Below are 18,470 nucleotides of genomic sequence, written 5' to 3'. Positions count from 1 at the left end.
AGAAGTCAGCTCACGGACGAAACTATCTCAACATCGGTCTGTTTTCAGACCAACTTCGCTTTACGGGAGTGACAGCTGGGTGGACTCAAGTTATCTAATTCATAAGTTATAAGTTACATACATGAAAGTAGCGAGGATTGCTTGTACAAACAGGTGGGAATAATGGCAGGAGGGTAGCCTACTAGGAATGAGAAAATAAAGATTCAGTTAGGAATGAACTCGATGGATGAAGCTGTACGCATAAACTGGCCTCGGTGGTGGGGTCATGTGAGGAGACTGGAGGAGGATAGCTTACCTAGGAGAATAATGGACTCTGTTATGGAAGGTAAGAGGGGTAGAGGGAGACCAAGACGACGATGGTTAGACTCGGTTTATAACGATTTAAAGATAAGAGGTATAGAACTAAACGAGGCTTCAGAACTAATTGTGGCGGCGTCTGATACATTCACACAGTCTTGCAGACTGAACGCTGAAAGGCATGACGGTCCATAATGAAGAGTTTTCACAATTTGCTTTACGTCGCACCGACACAGATAAGTCTTATGGCGACGATGGGACACGAAAGGGCTAGCAGTGGGAAGGAAGCCGCCGTGGCTTTAATTAAGGTACAGGCCCAGCATTTGCTTGGTGTGAAAATGGGAAACCACAGAAAACCATCTTCTGGCTGCCGACATTGGGGTTCGAACCCACTATCTCCCGATCCTGGGCAGCTATCGAGCTCGGTGTATTTTGCTCTGTTCAGACGTGTTGGTCTCGTCAACAATGACGAGGCCGGTAGCGGCACAATATTCATAAGTAATTGTCGTGAAATTCCCGTTGCGTGCGGTTTGAGGTGAGTTGCTGGGAATCACACCCATACACTTGTAACACGCACGAGCGAGTACCTACTCGGCGGGAAGAGAGAGATGGAGCCATCTCGTGGTGGGGGGAGGGAGCTGACCAATGGGAGAGCGTGGCTGAGACCGATAAGATAGGAGTGGTTCTTACTGCGGGCTCAGTACGTGTTCACTCGTGAATGTAGCGACGTGTGTTTGCGAGAGTGCTACAGTGCTTCAAACACGATAAGGTAAGATAAGAACATGTGTTTACTTTTTGATCTGGAGTAAGAAACAAGTGTTCTTTATTGGTTTAGATGATGCATGGCCTCCTATAACCTATACCGGAGGAAAGTGTCAAAACCCCCTACGGGGTCGGGTATGAGGTCGTGGCGGGTTTTTGTGACACGATGCCCTTCCTGACGTCAACCTCAGCAGAGGAGTTAATGTGATGAAATGGATGACGTGATATATGATAGTAGGGAGAGGGTGAAACCCGGTGCCGGCACATAGCCTACTCCTGTCGAATAGCCCCAAGGCTTAACGTCGCCATCCGACAGACGGATCACCATCAACAGCGTCATATGCCCTAACTCCTTACGAATTTAATCCACGCCTTTGGCACGGAATCTACTGATTAGAAATTGTATACCACCACCTCCCCTATCCTACCCTGCCGGCCAACATTCTGATGGTGACATTTTTTCGACCAACGGGACTCGAACCGGCTAACCTCGGTCTCAAACCGTTTAGACTTCAGCGCCTTAACGATCATGCCCACCAGGCCCCTGAATATTCAAACCAATAATCTGTAGCAGTACCGGTGCTATAGAAGAGTAGACATTCCCATACATGGCGTGCTGAACAATACAGTGTGAAATGATGTTTCAGAGCCGCCTTAGAAGCAGGTGAAAATAGGCGAGGGACTGTCCCTCTCCCGACACAAATTTGACCGTGCGAAATGAACGACACGTCAATTCAGTACAATAATATTTACAAGGGACCTACAAATTTATGAAGAAAAAACACAACAAATATGCATATATCTTCATTATAGACCGTTATGCCTTTGAGCGTTCAGTCTGCAAGCCTCTGTGAATTTACTAAACGCCGCCACCATCCTCTATTTGTAACTAGTTCTGTGGCCTCAATTAGTTCCATATCTCTCATGTTTAAATCATTAGAAACTGAGTCTGACGTGTTGGTCTCCCTCTACTTCTCTTACCCTCTATAACGCAGTCCATTCGCCTCTCAGGGTGCGTCCACACTGTTAACGAACAAGGTTTATGAACTGTTAATAAACAACATAGAGTGTTCGTAAACTTTACCTGCATTTTCCCTAACATGCGCATGTACGCAAGTAGAGCACGGAAATTCGTGGCGCGGAATGCGATGCTTTCTTATTTCTTCTAAAAGTTGACAATCAAATCGCAAGCAAAGCCCTAATATACAGTACTTATGATATTCTTTTAGCTGTGTTCTAATGTAGATTCATTTCCAGCTTCGCTCCTCTCTGAATAACCTAATAACCTTTCTCAATCACTTGTATATAATCAAAATAACTAGGTTAAATGAGCATTTTCTATCTGTACCAGTTCGTGGAGATTGTTGTGTGAAGATTCGAACACCTCGGACACAATAACTGAAATTGCTTGTTTTGATTCTCTATAAGTGAAATGCCCGAGACACCAGTCGCTACGAATCTTATATAAAGACTATCATTAATGGAGGCGGCTTTCCGATAATCTGTACCATTTCTCACTGTCACGTGGGGGCATTCTCAAGAAAATGTTGAGAGTCCGCTACATCATGAATTAAATAAAAGTGTCCTGTTACTTTGTAACCTCACAAACAGCTTTGTGGTGTTGAAATCATTTAGAAATGTTTCCATTAAAATTGTTTGGCCAAAACCGGTCAATTGATTTTATTTCTACGGTTGAATTGTCCAGTGCCTTGGCTGGATGGTGTCAAATAATGAGATGTTAGTTGTTTGATTACCGGGAGAGTTGGTTGTGCGGTTAGGGGCACGCGGCTGTGAGCTTGCATCCGGGAGATAGTGCGTTCGAATCCCACTATCGGCAGCCCTGAAGATGGTTTTCCGTGGTTTCCCATTTTTACACCAGGCAAATGCTGGGGCTGTACCTTAATTAAGACCACGGCCGCTTCCTTCCAACTCCTAGGCCTTTCCTATCTCATCGTCGCCATAAGACCTGTCTGTGTCGGTGCGACGTAAAGCAAATAGCAAAAAAAAAAAGTTTGATGTTTTTCATTTTTCTAAAAAGTTAGCCACTTGCTTATCGTCACAATAAGATCAACAGGATTCGAACAGGCGTTATCTAGGACTTAAAGGTCTTACTAAATTAAAACAATAATAATTGTTTTTTCAAAATAAATATGTTAATTGAATTTTTATAATATTTAAATTGGTAAATATGACTTAAGAACGTTATGGTTTTTACGCCCACTAACTCGGAGACGCCGAGGTACCGGAATTTTGTCCCGCACGAGTTGCACGTGCCTACGAGGCTGGCATATTTGAGCACCTGAGCTGGGCTCCTCTGTTCCGTGAGCAACTTGTAAACGTCAAACAGTTTCAACACGCCAAATTAAAAACAGACTAAGGTTCTTCCTATCAGGAAAATAAGTTACTCGAATTTATTAAACTGTAAAAATATTCATTAAAATTGAAATTTGAATATTTTCTTCCGTCATTTCATATCGGCAAGGCTAATTTTGTTAACTTTAATCTGTGGTGTATTTTCTATTGACAGTAGAGCCAAACCACTGGAGGGGAGGGGCTCTTAGTCATAGAACCACTGTTCCTCTCTCAATTAAACATTCGCTTGATGTGTAGTTTGTTTGTTACAATGGGATTGCCTGAAAACTGTTTTGAACAAGAACTCCACCTTTATTGGGGGCCCCAGTTCTGGGCCCCGATGTAGCGTACCGGTTGCACCAACCTAGCTACGCCCCCGGCTGTGTTGTTCTTATTTGTAGCAAGTAAGTTATTTGGCTCGTGTCTAGTGATTATATAGCCCGAGAAAATGATTTAAAACTGGGTGATTTTCAACATTTTGTTTTTTATTTATTTGGTCACTTTACTGTCCAGGTTTGGTTCTCCCCCGACCTCAGCGCGGGATCTATCCTGAACAGGGGCCTCGTTGGGGGACGGGAAGATTGGAAGGGATAGACAAGGAAAAGGAAAGGAAGCGGCCGTGGCCTTAAGTTAGGTACCATCCCGACATTTGCCTGGAGGAGAAGTCGGAAATAATAATAATAATAATAATAATAATAATAATAATAATAATAATAATAATAATGGCTTTATGTCCCACTACAATTTTTGGAGACGTCGAGGTGCCGGAATTTCCTCCCGCAGGAGTTCCTTCGCGTGCCAGCGAATCACTGCTGGACTGACGCAGGGTCGAACGTGCCGAGTTGAGGTGTGAAAGGCAGTGCCTCAACCGCATGAGCCACCCAGCCCGGCTGGCAAACCACTTCGAGGGTGGCTGACGTGGGAATCGAACCCTTCTCTACTCAGTTGACCTCCCGAGGTTGAGTGGTCCCCGTTCTAGTCCTCGTACCACATTTCAAATTTCGTGACAGATCCGCGAATCGAACCCGGGTCTCCGGAGGTGACAGCTTATCACACTAACCACTGCACTACATTTGTTCACCATGTACATTCTGCTCTAATTGCTTTAAGTCCGCACCAGTATCTCTCCATTATTACACACATCATGAGGCAGAATTTATTTTCAGAAGTCGGTATAAAGTAAATTATGAAATTCTCTCCTTTTCGACCCCGCCATAACTTTGTCCCTGAACAGGAGCCACTGTGGTACCAAAACCTTCTAACAACTATACCACGTCAGGGATTGGAATTAATATGTAATGGTCAAATAGCCGATTTATCAAGAAAAAGAATAACAACTCAGGTTCAAAAAAAAAAAAAAAAAAAAAAAAAAAAAAAAAAATGGAGATTCAGTATTTGGTTCCCTGCTTTTCCGTGTTAATTTTCTTGAATTTGCACCAGTTTTGTATGTGAGCGTAAGGCGCCAGTACTCAATCTTAACAATCTTCGTATGTCTTCTTTCGGTTCTGAAGTTACTAATCGCAAGCCAGTTTTGCACTTCAAAATCGTCACTTTTAAGCCACATATTTAACTTAAGAATGTGACACTAAACAAAACTTAACACCCCCTGTAGGTGCGGGACACCCAAGGTATCCCCTGCCTGTCGTATGAGGCGACAATAAGCAGCGACCAAGGGACCATTAGTACCCATTACGCGAGGAACACCATGGGATGACATTATTTGTGATGCAATGAACACCTCTGATACTACCGCTATATGAGGAAGAGCAGCGAGTCCGACCTCTCTTGGTCAACTCTTGCTGTTTTCTTTCATTTTCACGCCGTTCAAGACCCTTGCCTTTCTTCGTCTGTTACTTCCTTTTTCGAAGTGACGGTTCCCTTCTTTCTCTCTCTCTACCCCCTGTGGGTGGGGCATACACCCAAAGTATCCTCTGCCTGTCGTAAGAGGTGAGTAAAAAGGGTGACCAGAGGATGATTAATTAGAACCATGAAACTACTTGTGATCAGTACCATCACGCGGGGAACACAATGAGTCTCTGTTAAGTAGAGAACAGGTTTGTGATTAGTAGCAGCAGAGAGTGGTTCACCGTGGGTCTGCGTTACCTGTGCGACAGACAATGTTTGTGAGTAGTACCATAATGTTTGGAACACCGTGAGTCTACGCTACTTTTGATTAGTGCCCCAACACGACAAATTCTACTTTACTAGTGGTAAGTGCCATTATGAGGGGCCGTTGACCTGGATTTTGGACAACAAGCATTATCGATTTAGGATTCTGCTTCGGAAGCACCCCTTGTTGTGTATATTGTTTGAGTCATCAGTCCATGATGCAGCCTTCTATGCCACCCTATCCTGTGCTAACCTTTTCATTTCTACGTGACTATTGCATCCTACATCTGCTCTAATCTGCTTGTCATATTCATACCTTGGTCTACCCCTACCATTCTTACCACCTACACTTCCTTCAAAAACCAACTGAACAAGTCTTGGGTGTCTTAAGATGTGTTCTATCATTCTCTCTCTTCTTCTCGTCAAATTTAGCCAAATCGATCTTCTCTTACTAATTCGGTTCAGTATCTCTTTATTCGTGATTAGATCTATCCACTTCACCTTCAGCATTCTTCTGTAACACCACATTTCAAAAGCTTGTGTTCTCTTTCCTTCTGAGCTAGTTATCGTCCATGTTTCACTTCGATACAATGCCACGCTCCACACTAAAGTCTTCAAAAACATCTTTCTAATTCCTATATCAATGTTTGAAGTGAGCAAATTTCTGTTTTTAAGAAAGCTCTTCCTTGCTTGTGCCAGTCTGCATTTTACGTCCTCCTTACTTCTGCCATCGTCAGTTATTTTACTACGCTGGTAACAATATTCATCTACTACCTTTAAAACTTCATTTCCTAATCTAATATGTCCTGCGTCACCTGCGTTCATTCGACTGCACTTCATTACTTTTGTTTTGGACTTATTTATTTTCATCTTGTACTCCTTACCCAAGATTTCGTCCATACAATTCGGCAACTTCTCGAGATCTTCTGCAGTCTCAGACAGAATAACAATATCATTAGCAAATCTCAGACTTTTGATTTCCTCTCATTGGTTTGTGATTCCCTTTGCAAATTCCTCTTTGATTTCCTTTACTGCCTGTTCTGTGTAAACATTGAAAAGGAGGAGGGACGAACTGCAGCCTTGCCTCACTCCTTTCTGGATTGCTGCTTCTATTTCAAAACCCTCTATACTTATCACTGCAGACTTATTTTTATACAGATTGTAGATAATTCTGCGTTCTCGGTATCTGATCCCAATCATCTTCAGAATCATAAATAGCTTGGTCCAATCAACATTATCGAATGCCTTTTCTAGATCTACGAATGCCATGTATGTGCGCTTGTCCTTCTTGATTCGATCCTCTAAGATCAGACGTAAAGTCAGGATTGCTTCACGTGTTCCTACTTTTCTTCTGAAAAGAAATTGATCTTCTCCCAACTCAGCCTCAACTTGTCTTTCCATTCTTCTGTAAATAATACGTGTTAAAATTTTGCAGGCATGAGATACTAAACTAATGGTGCGGTAGTTTTCACACTCGTCAGCACCGGCTTTCTTGCGAATAGGTATAACAACATTATTCCGAAATTCAGATGCCACTTTTCCTGTAACATACATCTTACACATGCTGGTTTCTCCTTAGGCAGTCTGTAATTCAGAGAGAATGTTATCAATCCTAGGTGCCTTGTTCCTATTTAGGTCTCTTACCGCTGTGTCGAATTTTGACCTCAAAATTGGGTCTCCCATTTCATCAGTATCAACAGCCTCTTCTTCTTCCAGAACCAAATCGTGTACACCTTCACCTGGAAACAACTGTTGGATATGTTCCTGCAATCTTTCCCTAGAAGTGGCTTTCCGTCTGAGCTCTTAATATTCGTACACCCGGATTTCCTTTCTCCAAAGGTTTCCTTGATTTTCCTGTGTGCAGCATCTACCTTTCCTAGGCCCATAAAACCTTCGACATCCTTGCACTTCTCCTTCAGCCATTCTTCCTTAGCTACCTTTCACCTTCTATCCACTTCATTCTTTAATCAGCTATATTCTTTTCTGTCCTCTTCATTTCTAACATTCTTGTATTTTCTTCGTTCATCAATAAGGTCTAGTATCTCCCGAGTTATCCACTTATTCTTAGTTTATCTTTTCTTCCCTCCTAACATTTCTTCAACAGCCCTACTGATTTCATTTTTCATGACTCTCCAGTCTTCCTCTATTGTGTTTCCTCCAGTCTTTTCATTTAGTCCTTGTGCAACATGTTCCTTGAAACAATCCCTCACACTCTTTTCTTTCAACTTGTCTAGATGTCCTTGCATTCCTTCCTTTCTTGTTGAGTATATAGCACAGTTTTATGTTCTTTTATGGAAAGGGGGGGGGGGCGGCATGGCAGGTCGTATCATTGGCCATCTTTTGAATTCTAGTCAGTGGATCGATTATTGCGAGTTGAGTCCGCGGATTGTTTTAAATTGATATTCATTGTTGTTCATGTTTTGAATTCTAGTCAGGGGATGAACTTTGGAATTTTAATTGTCATTACACCTCGCCTCATCTCGTACCATTAGCGGCCGATGACCTAGATGTTAGGCCGCTTTAAACAACAATCATCATCATCATCATCATCACATTTTCATTCGAATGTTACCTGAACTATGCGAATCGTATGTTCAGTTCCCGACCGCGGGACATGATTTTGTTACACTAAGGTTCGAATGCACGTTACAGAAGTTGTCACGTGGTTTGAATGGCGTAGCTGTGTTATCGGGAAGTGACGGAGCCGCCTGAGTATGCAAAACAACTTACGTTGAGAAGGGAGTTGGCAAGTGATTGAGGAAAAGTTACTCGTAAGGAATAGCAATATTTACTTGGAATCATTACTGTTCACTCGTAACTTCCTTTTTGAAATTTAATTTATTGCAATCGATACGTTCTAGCAATCGTTGTTCTAGTGAAAATTCCACAGCCTGTTTCCAGCTATTCGACTGGATCATGAATGGAATGAAGGCCCCATCTAGCGGCAAGGATAGGAATTGTGCCGGCTGTCGAAGCCTGTCGCACTCCTGGGGGGCGATAATTGATGACTGAAAACTGAAATGAAATGATATTGGAGTGTGTTGCTGGAATGAAACATGACAGGGAAAAACTCACATGGAGTGACCACGGAATCCAGCGGCCTGTTGGTGCATAGAAATCGCGGCTTGCAGCAAAGGGCAGTTCATTAACAAGTGTCGATTCCGCGACAGTCTATTTCCTGGGCCACTTTTATTTCGTTCACGAGGTATAAAGTGTCAGGGAGATGGACATGTAGTCATCGACGACTTGCCTGTAATAACTTGAAAATAGGAGCACCGATTATGATACGAAAGTTAACATTTTCAATAAGGAAGAAGGAGCATGTCAGATCATTTGAAGTATTTAGGACGAGGATGTAAGAGGTGCAGTGAGCATATTTCATAGTTGCTCCCTAGTCGAGTCGGTAAGACGTTACAATGCGAATAAGAAGTACACTATAGTTTACCGTGGACAAGCGACACTTCCTACTAACTGTCAAAAACTCCGGACTCTACTCGTTAGGCCAGTGGCTCTGGCTACTCTCTCATCGTCGGCTGTCCTGAGAATGGTTTTCCATTATCCTACACTAAACGAACTGTTCCTAGTGGAGGCCACGGTCTCATTCACCGACAAACGCTCAGCTACAGAAAATAAAGAAACGGCACCAAACATTATTGCCGAGAGTAAGCAGTGACACGGCGCTCTCATGGACTCTCGCTGTTTTGAAAGTCATGATTGAATCTCTAAAGCTACATCGTAGATCGCTCACGAATGGTTGTCAGTATCACGCTGTTTGAGCGCCATCTTGTAACAGAGTATAGGCGTGACGTCACACATTTACTTTGAAGCGCTATTTCATGAAAACTACATTTCAGAATTGTTTTTCTAAAACTCGTAGCGATCGAGACATACTCTCGGCGATATACACAAACACTAGAAACGGTTCCCTTTGTCGACAAACCACTTTTAAACTCTAAGTTCAAATATTTCGCATTATTTCGCGGTCAACATGTGACGCCATAATTAAAAAACAACCAGTCCGTATTTGAGTACCGCAAGGGAACGTGTGGCGCGGAACAGAAGAATCACAATAATCAGTTCGTGACTCAATGACAATTGTGTTCAGAAAATAACCTACAAGTGCCCCTAAGCGAAAACAAACTCATCTGTCCGCTGGGGAGGACACTGCTTCTCTCTTTCTCGCTGGAACTGGACCTCGTGGAATCACCAAGCGATCTGCCCTCTCGTTCTCATTCGCGCCCTGCCAACCTTAAGGTGTCACTTTATTCACGGCTGTGAGTCTTATATCTATATATATACAATAACTTGTCCTGACTGACTGACTGACTGACTGACTGATTCATCATCGCCGAGCCAAAACTACTGGACATAAAGAAATGAAATTTTGGGCATAGATTCATATTAAGATGTAGGTGCTCGCTAAGAGAGGATTTTTGGATGTTCCTTTGCTAAGGGGGTGAAAAGGGGGGTGAAATTTTAAAATGAATGTATCTATATCTCAAAACTTTAAAAGTTTACAGATGTAAAAATTGGTATTTAGAATCTCCTTTAAAAATAAGGAAACACGTATTTTTTGTTTTCAGCAAATCCCAATAGGAAGGGTGAAAAACGGTGAAAAAGGGGTTGAATGCCTTTAATCAGAATACCGGTATTTATATCTCAGAAACTGAAGATATTACAGACCTGAAAATGGGTACTTTTGATCTCTTTTAAAAATAAAGAAACACGTATTTTTTGTTTTTGAAAAATCCAATTAATGGGACGGTGAAAAGGGGGGTGAATTTTTAAAAACAGTGCATCTATATCTCAAAACTTTTAAAGTTTACAGATGTAAAAATAAGTATTTAGAATCTTCATTAAAAATAAAGAAACACGTATTTGTTTGTTTTCGGAAAATCCCAATAGGAGGAGTGAAAAAGGGTGAAAAAGGGTTGAATGCCTTTAATGAGGATACTTATATCTCAGAAACTGACGATATTACAGACCTGAAAACTGGTGTTTGGAATCTCCTTTAAAAATAAAGAAGCACGTATTTTTTTGTTTTTGGAAAATCCAATTAATGGGGGGGGGGGGGGTGAAAAGAGGGTGAATTTTTAAAATGAGATATCTATATCTCAAAACTTTTAAAGTTTATAGGTGTAAAAATTGGTATTGAGAATCTCCTTAAAAAATAAACACTTATTTTTTGTTTTCGGAAAATTCCAATAGGGAGGGTGGAAAAGGGTGAAAATGGGTTGAATGACTTTAATGAGGCTACTTATATTTCAGAACCTGAAAATTGGTGTTTAGGATCTCCTTTAAAAATAAAGAAACACGTATTTTTTGTTTTCTGTAAATCCGAATAGGAGGGGTTTTCGGAAATACCATTTGGGTAGAAGGAGGTGTGTGTGTAAAAGTGACAGAAAATGGTATCGATTTCTTTTAATTAGGCTATTGATATCTCAAAAATGAAGATGTTACAGACGTGAAATTTGATATTTGGAATCTGCTTTAAAAGTAAAGAAACACGTATTTTCGGAAAATAAAATGTAAGGGGGGGGGGGGGGGTGAAAGAATTGAAAAATGAATTGACTTAATTGTATGAGAATACATACATCTAATAAAACTAAAGTTGTTACAGGCTTGAAAATTGGTATTTGGATCTCTATAAACAAAGAAAAACGCGTTTTGAAGGGGAAACCATCTTGGGCGGCGGGAGTGAAAAGGAGTTGAATTCCTTTCATGAGGACACACAAATCAAAAACTGAAGAAGTTAAGAGTCGTGATAATTGGTATTTAGAAGATCATTTACTATTAAAGAAACAAGTATTTTTTGCCGGAAAATTCACCCGCGCGGGGGGGAGGGGTGAAAGGAAGTGAAAAAAGGTGAATTATTTTATGGGGATACTTTTATCTCAAAACTGAAGATAATAGACGTGAAAATTGGTGTTTGGAATCTCCTTTAAACATAAAGAAACACGCCTTCTTTTAATTTTTCTTTGGGGGGGGGGGAGGTAAATAAACTTAACGGCGGTGGTGTGTAAAAGGAGGTGAGACCAATTGATTTTACTGTTCATAATGTACTTATAAGGAGCCTCCTTTGCTCACTCGGCAGCGCGCCGGCCTCTCACAGCTGGGTTCCGTGGTTCAAATCCCGATCACTCCATGTGATATTCGTGCTGGACAAATCGAAGGCGGGACAGGTTTTTCTCCGGATACTCCGGTTTTCCCTGTCATCATTCATTCTAGCAACACTGTCCAATATTTAATTTCATTTGTCATTCATCGCTTATTGCCCCAGAGGAGTGCTTCGGCAGCCGGCACAATTCCTATTGTCGCCGTTAGATGGGGCTTTATTCATTCCATTCCTGACCCTGTCGAATGGCTGGAAACAGGCTGTAGATTTTCGATGTACTTATTCTGATCATAAACCGATCATTTTTAATCTTTCCTGGGTTCGATTTCAACAGCCATCTTTTCCTTCGGAGAACATTCTTAGATTACAGTAGACTCTCCTGGCATATAAATAAAAATTTAAGCACATTTGAAATAAACGATAGGAATGAGATTGACCGTCAAATTATTCACCTTTATAATAAGGTCAATAATGCACGGAAGTATGTCATTCGTATCGCCAGAAATCCCGCACACTTGCCTACGCGCGACAATGGTGCTGGTCACTATGTCAACAATGACAATGGTAGCAGATGTAATTTACCGCCAAGTAGCGGTCTTGCATCTTGCTGTGGGGTCGAGAACATCTATTATAATAATGTTCTGGACCGTCGTCAAATTGTGCGGACCGCGCTGGAAACGGGTCCTGGCCTGGTAATGACTACGAACACAGTCAAGCCGCGGGTTCAGTACCGCCAAGGCACCCAAGACGACACCACGCCGGATCTCCTTCAGGATTTGATCCATACTAAAAATGCTTATAGGAAAAGATGGCAAAGATTTAGGGGCCGAACTGACCGCGTGGAATACCTGGACCTACCTCGGGAAGTACGAAATCGATTGCTGGAAATAAAGATTGAAAAATGTGAGGGAGTTTGCCGTAATCTCTCAGAAAACGAGTCAGATCGCGAATTTTGGCGGATTCTCTCAGATAATGAGTCAGATCGCGAATTTCGGAGGATTATATATAAAACGTTAAGCATTTAATTATAAATTTCAGTCTAATACCGTAGTGAAGCACGGGTATCTTGCTAGTCTATAATAAGAGTTGTGTCTGTTCATTGCTCATAATTTAAAAAGAATGGTATTTTTAATGGTTCGCGTCGTCAGGGACAAAGAAATGCACTTTTTAATTTCCCTTCATCTCTGTCTGTAAGGGCATGGCTGAAGAGAATTTAATGAAAAGCGGCATGTAAGACGGAGAATGAGGCACTGCAATCTAGGCCGAGTAGGGAAGACCTAACGTGTAATTCTCAAATATCGTGGTCCTATTGATAAATAACTGAAGTTCTATAGAATCAAATGTCCGATCATTTGCGTTGTTCAGTTTTACGACAGCGGCTTTTGTTGCCGAGGTTTGTTCATGTTGCTTTTGTCACGTGCTCATTGGTCGACATCGACAAGAACACTGTGACGATGATTAAAAGAGTAAAGGAAGGAGGAAGGTTACATACTACTCCTGTCTCCCAAGAAAAACAGCCCGCCTGAGAGCATTGTCCCTTTACACAATCCTACCCTATCCTTTCGCAAACTAAACCAGAACCTAAAATTCAACGACGAACAAACACATTGTAAGCTAACCATGAATAGTAAAAATAAATGCCCAAGTTGAATGAAATAAAATATCAACACAGTGAAAAAATAAAACTATTAAAAAGCAGAATTTAAATATCGAGACTCGGCACCTTGAGAAGTACAGCAGACACTCGGTTTAGCGCGTCAGCACATCGTGCATTACCATGACAACACAAGGCCACAACAGTTGAAGCAATCGACTAGAGTGGCCATAAAATGTAAATGCAATTCTTCTTCTTATTATTATGTGTTGTGCTATTGTATGCTGTAGTAGTGTGCCTTGCCTACTGTACCGGTGCGTGAGTACGACATACAGCAAGTGCTCGCCTTCGTAGTGTCACGGTTAGCAGTAGAGGAAGAGTGCCAGATACGGAATACCCGAATATGTGTTAACTTAAACTTGGCATCGTTGCATGGAAAATACACAAGGAAGGGTTCTGTGTTGGCGAGTTGACTGAAGTCACTTGAGCTCCGTTCTTTGTCTGCGTCAGTCGTCCGAGTGATTTCCAGCCTCCAGGAAGTTTTGGGAAGGTAAGAATTGCAGTCCTTCACAAAGGTAAACATGAAAACGCTTGTTAGCTATGCGTAGGGGGCCGACAGATATATTCGATGAACTGACACATGTAATTAAATGCGGCCGGGTATCTCATATGGAATACTGAGGCGTTCCAATTATGGAAAATGGGGTACAAAATAGTAGCAAGAGCATATGGTGTACCAAGAACAACTTCGTTTAGTTTGGCTACAAAGAAAGAAAACAGCAGACGAAATGTACTTTCCTGGAAGAAAGCTAGACTGCGGCAAGAGTCAGTGCAGTGGTTTGAGCCTACACGAGATGACAGTTCGTCTTCAATCAGCATGAGTGACGAATCATCTGATCTCGAGACAGAAGAACATGGAAAAGTGGATCCAAGTGACGAAGATGCTAATGCTACATGCCTCATCTAACTGGGAATATTCCAGCGACAGAAGGGAATTCAGAGCTTGGAGTGCTACATCGAGTGTTCAAGTGCAGAAGGTGACATTTATCTGTGAGAATTTCAAACAATGGTCTATTATTTTGAATTATATTCATAAGTTTCTTATTTCAATCATGTTTACTGTGAACTGTCATTGAAATGACACACTTGCGAGCAGAAGGATGGTATTCCATTATATGCTGTATTAAGTGTTGATCAGATTGAAGAAAATAGCTGGAACAAAATGTCAAAAACGAGTTCTCCATGTTTATGAAAATAGAAGGGTGTTCTATATTTGGTAGTATAAGCTGCCCTTCTCAGTTGAGACATGTGGTATTGGCCCATTGGGAGGTGGAGTGGCAGGCCACTCGTCTTAGCTGAGAACGATAAAATGAACTACGAAAGTATGGAAGACTTCCCTTCGGGTTTCGCTGAGAGAATGTGTGGTATTATGTCGTCTTCGGATCGGTCACGGCATAGTAACCTCTCGGTAGTGCGTGGACCTGCGCCGTAGCATCTCCCTCATCCTGCGAGATGTCAATAGACCTCATGCTTCTCTTTAAAGTGAATTTTCTATTGTTTTTAATTCCGCGTTCTTATTCTGTTGATTCTCTTTTAGTCTGTCTTTGTGTATTTTCACTCAATTTTTTAATACTTTTAATTTGATGAAATATTTGGTTTCATTTCGAAGACAGTGCCTCATTCCATTTCAATACATTTTAATCTATTCTTGAATCATTTTATAAGAAAATAAAGCGTTGTGAAGCAGATTACAGGATAATCATAACCTTTTACATTTCAGTCAGTGGGTAAATTCCATTTCGATTCATCTCGTAACTTTAGGGGCGGATGACCTAGAGGTTACGCCCCTTTAAACAACCATGAAGCGTCATTATCATGGTCGTCGTCATGATCATCATTGGAGGTCTGGGTTCGATTCCCCTACTACCAGAAAAGTAAAATTATCGAGAGTGCAGATATGGTAAAAAAAAAGTACACGCTACTCATCTCCATTTAGGGGTGCGCCTGAAAAGAGTCACACCACCTCGGGAGGACACGAACTTTGTCTGGCTCCATGGTTGAGTAGGTTCGATTCCAGGCTGGGTCGAGTATATTTACTGTATCTTATTTGGTTAATTACCAAAGGAGCATTTTATGAATGATTTCACAGACACTTGCTGTTTAATATTTTGGAACTTATGAATCCGATTTTAGAGTGAAAATCTGCAGTATGGAAATGATGGGGAAAGGCCATATAACACCTTAGAAACATAAAGGCAGGGATATTTCGCTCGATGTATTCAGTCGGTCAGTTAACTTTATATCGGAGCTGCCGCGAGGCTTGTAACAAGCTAAGCGGTTTCGTAACTTTCTGTCGACATCTCCTGGCCTTTCACTCGGTGCATTCAAACATAACATACTCAGGTATACACTTGTTGAGGCTCTCATCTTTTTAGCTCAAGGCTCGTGAGATCGAATTCCGGGCCCAGCCAGTCAGCATGTAATACCAGAGAGCAGAGTGTATGTCACACGGTAAGTACGAGACTGGTGGTTTACTGCTCCTTTCAAGATACGAATCCTGCACACCTGGTATTTAAAATGAATGGGAAGCAAAGTGGCATTAGGCACAGAAGATTTCATTGTCACATTTGTGTCCGACTTCTTGGCTGAATAGTCAGTTTTGGGGCCTTCGATTCAGAGGGTTCCGGGTTCGATTCCCGACGGGTCGGGAAATTTTATAGTGTCTGATTATTTTTTCTGGCTCTGGGACTGGTTGTTTGTGTTTGTCTCAACACTCTTGTCTTCATATTCACACAACACACCATGCTACCAACCACCACAGACACACAACATACTTATTACATCCCGCCATATACAGTTGGCACCAGGAAGGGCATCCGGTCGAAGAACAGGGCCAAATCCACATGTACGACACCCGCGATCTCACAGGGTGTGGGGAAAACCGGTGGAAGAAGAAGAAGAATAAGACATTCTAAAATTCATGTCCGTAGAACACATGCCCCCTGTTTGAGCAAACTCGTCGCACAAACAGGCTCTATCGAAAATCCTTTGTTAAGAATTATTATTACAATATTCGATCTGGGCTACGAAGGACAACTGTAGTTGGCTGCCCTTCCTTCATCAGATATGACGTATTGTTTCCGTTGCAAAATTTTGAGTGTGTTTTGTATGTTTTTACTTTAGAATCCTTTTGTAATATTCCACTCGCGTACTTGTTATTTGTTTTATTTTTTACAAAAGTTGTTTCCTCTAGTCTCGATATGTGGCAGAAAAAGGCAATTCTCCTTTCGCTTATTGCGTCTTGACTCACTTTCCCGGTGTGTCCACCCTTGCACTTCAGCAGACAGTACTACGTCATCTGCAAACCTATCGCCAGTTCCTAACGCATGAAGCACATGAAGAGCAGCGGGCTAGAATCTGATCCTTGAGGGAACCCAAATACGCCTTGTAGTATGTCATTTCACGAGCTGAGTCGCACACAATCTGCTGCTAGAAAGATATCCCATGTTATGCTTGGAAGAGGCAGATGAATTAATATGGCGATTGAGTGTGGATTTTTCTGAAGAGTATATCCTGAGGCTCCAACTGGGTGGGGGTGTTGTATGATTGCACCTGGAAGCTAATAATTTCACGCCGAGTGCAATGTTCATTTCCAATTTAATGAGATCAATGATAATTGAACGGAGAATAACCGACATTGCGGATGCCTGAGTGATGAGTAGTCAACAAGAGTGTGTGTCACACGGTAGGTAAGAGGAGATTGAGTGACAATGATCGGCATGGCTGGACGGTCCGTTATCTCCCAGAGAGAATGAGTACTAGTGCGGTTTACTGCATAGTAACTAGCTCAGTACAATGTACTTGTTCTCGCTTCACGAATCCTTTTGTGGAGTCCGCTACTGTTACCATTATTATGGCTGATTACCGTAACGAAGTCCGGCTCCATGGCTAAATGGTTAGCGTGCTGGTCTTTGGTCACAGGCGTCCCGGGAATTTTAACCATGATTGGTTAATTTCGCTGGCACTGGGGCTGGGTTTATGTCTTGTCCTCATCCTCATCACGACGCGCAGATCGCCTACACCTGCACCTGGCGAGCCGAACATGTCCTCGGACACTCCCGCCACTAACAGCCATACGCCATTTCATTTACCCTATCGAAGCGCGTTTGGAATGCGATCACTTGGTGCCCATCAGTCTGTCGAGCCTCCCTCAGTCCTCGAACCGTAACAGCTATTAGAAGACGTATAGCAATTAGAGGCGCGAACAATTTCGAATACAAACGCGAGTGTCGTATACCCGCATGACGTTTTGCGATCTCAACCCCTAAAATGTATGTACCTCACCGACATAAGTGTAGAGCGGATAGTTGCTTTACGTCGCACCGACACAGACACGTCTTGGGAAAGGCCTAGGGCCGGGATGGAAGCGGCCGTGGCCTTAATTAAGATACAGCCCCAGCATTTGCCTTTTGTGAAAACGAGAAACGACGGAAAAGGATCTTCAGGGCTGCCGACAGTGGGGTTCGAAGCCACTATCTCCCGGATGCAAGCTCACAGCTGCCCGCCCGGTGCGCCTTGTATTCGTGCCCATCTCTACTCATCCAACATATTTATCTCTGTTTATTTTATCGAGCGCGAACTGTATGTCATCTCCGTAGTGAATGCAACTTGTAGAGAAAGGGCATAGAATAAGCCTGTCTCATAATACGGGACATTTACTGTCAGAATTGCTGTAAGGACATTAAAATTAGTAGTTACGAAACACGGATTGAGTAGAGAGAAATAACAAGTGTGGATTTATTTACACCGCTTGATTTACAAACGAAACCATTTTTCAGCCTTGACTTGATGACATCTCAAACAGCACGGAAGAGATTCATCTGAGGGTGGGCGTATGGAAGAACAGACCGTAGTCGTCCACTACCGTTACGATCGATCGTTTCCGTTTACATTCGGTTTTTCCTTCGGATCGCAAATTCGAATTGTTTCCACTTGTCTGGGCTGAAATCGGCCGCTTCTTTCGCCATAGAGTAAAGTCAGAGTTGATAGTATAACCTCTTGACTGGCGCGAACGTGAACTAATAAAGCGTGTTTGGATTTAGCTTCCGTGGCTCAGGCGGCAGCGCGCCGGCCTCTCACCGCTGGGTTCCTTGGTTCAAACCCCGGTCAATCCATGTAAGACTTGTGTTGGAGAAAGCGGAGGCGGGACAGGTTTTTCTCAGGGTACTCCGGCTTTTCCTA

At 42.3% G+C, this 18,470-nt stretch overlaps 1 protein-coding gene across 2 annotated transcripts in view; it reads left to right on the top strand.

The window, feature by feature from the left end:
* Window positions 1–18,470, top strand: part of LOC136882137 (beta-alanyl-bioamine nonribosomal peptide synthetase ebony) — a 184,125-nt gene that overhangs the window by 79,494 nt on the left and 86,161 nt on the right. The window contains exon 1 of one of the 2 annotated variants that reach the window (XM_067154681.2): window positions 980–1,066. The exons of the other annotated variant lie outside the window; for it this stretch is intronic. The gene's annotated coding sequence lies outside the window, so the exon portion shown is untranslated. Of the gene's footprint in view, window positions 1–979; window positions 1,067–18,470 lie in introns of those variants that run through there. 2 annotated transcript variants of the gene reach the window in all.

This window comes from Anabrus simplex, chromosome 10 (genome assembly GCF_040414725.1).
Source record: "Anabrus simplex isolate iqAnaSimp1 chromosome 10, ASM4041472v1, whole genome shotgun sequence".
Classification (NCBI taxonomy): domain Eukaryota; kingdom Metazoa; phylum Arthropoda; class Insecta; order Orthoptera; family Tettigoniidae; genus Anabrus; species Anabrus simplex.
Note: the sequence above shows the minus strand (reverse complement) of the source record. Positions and strands in the feature narration are given on the sequence as shown.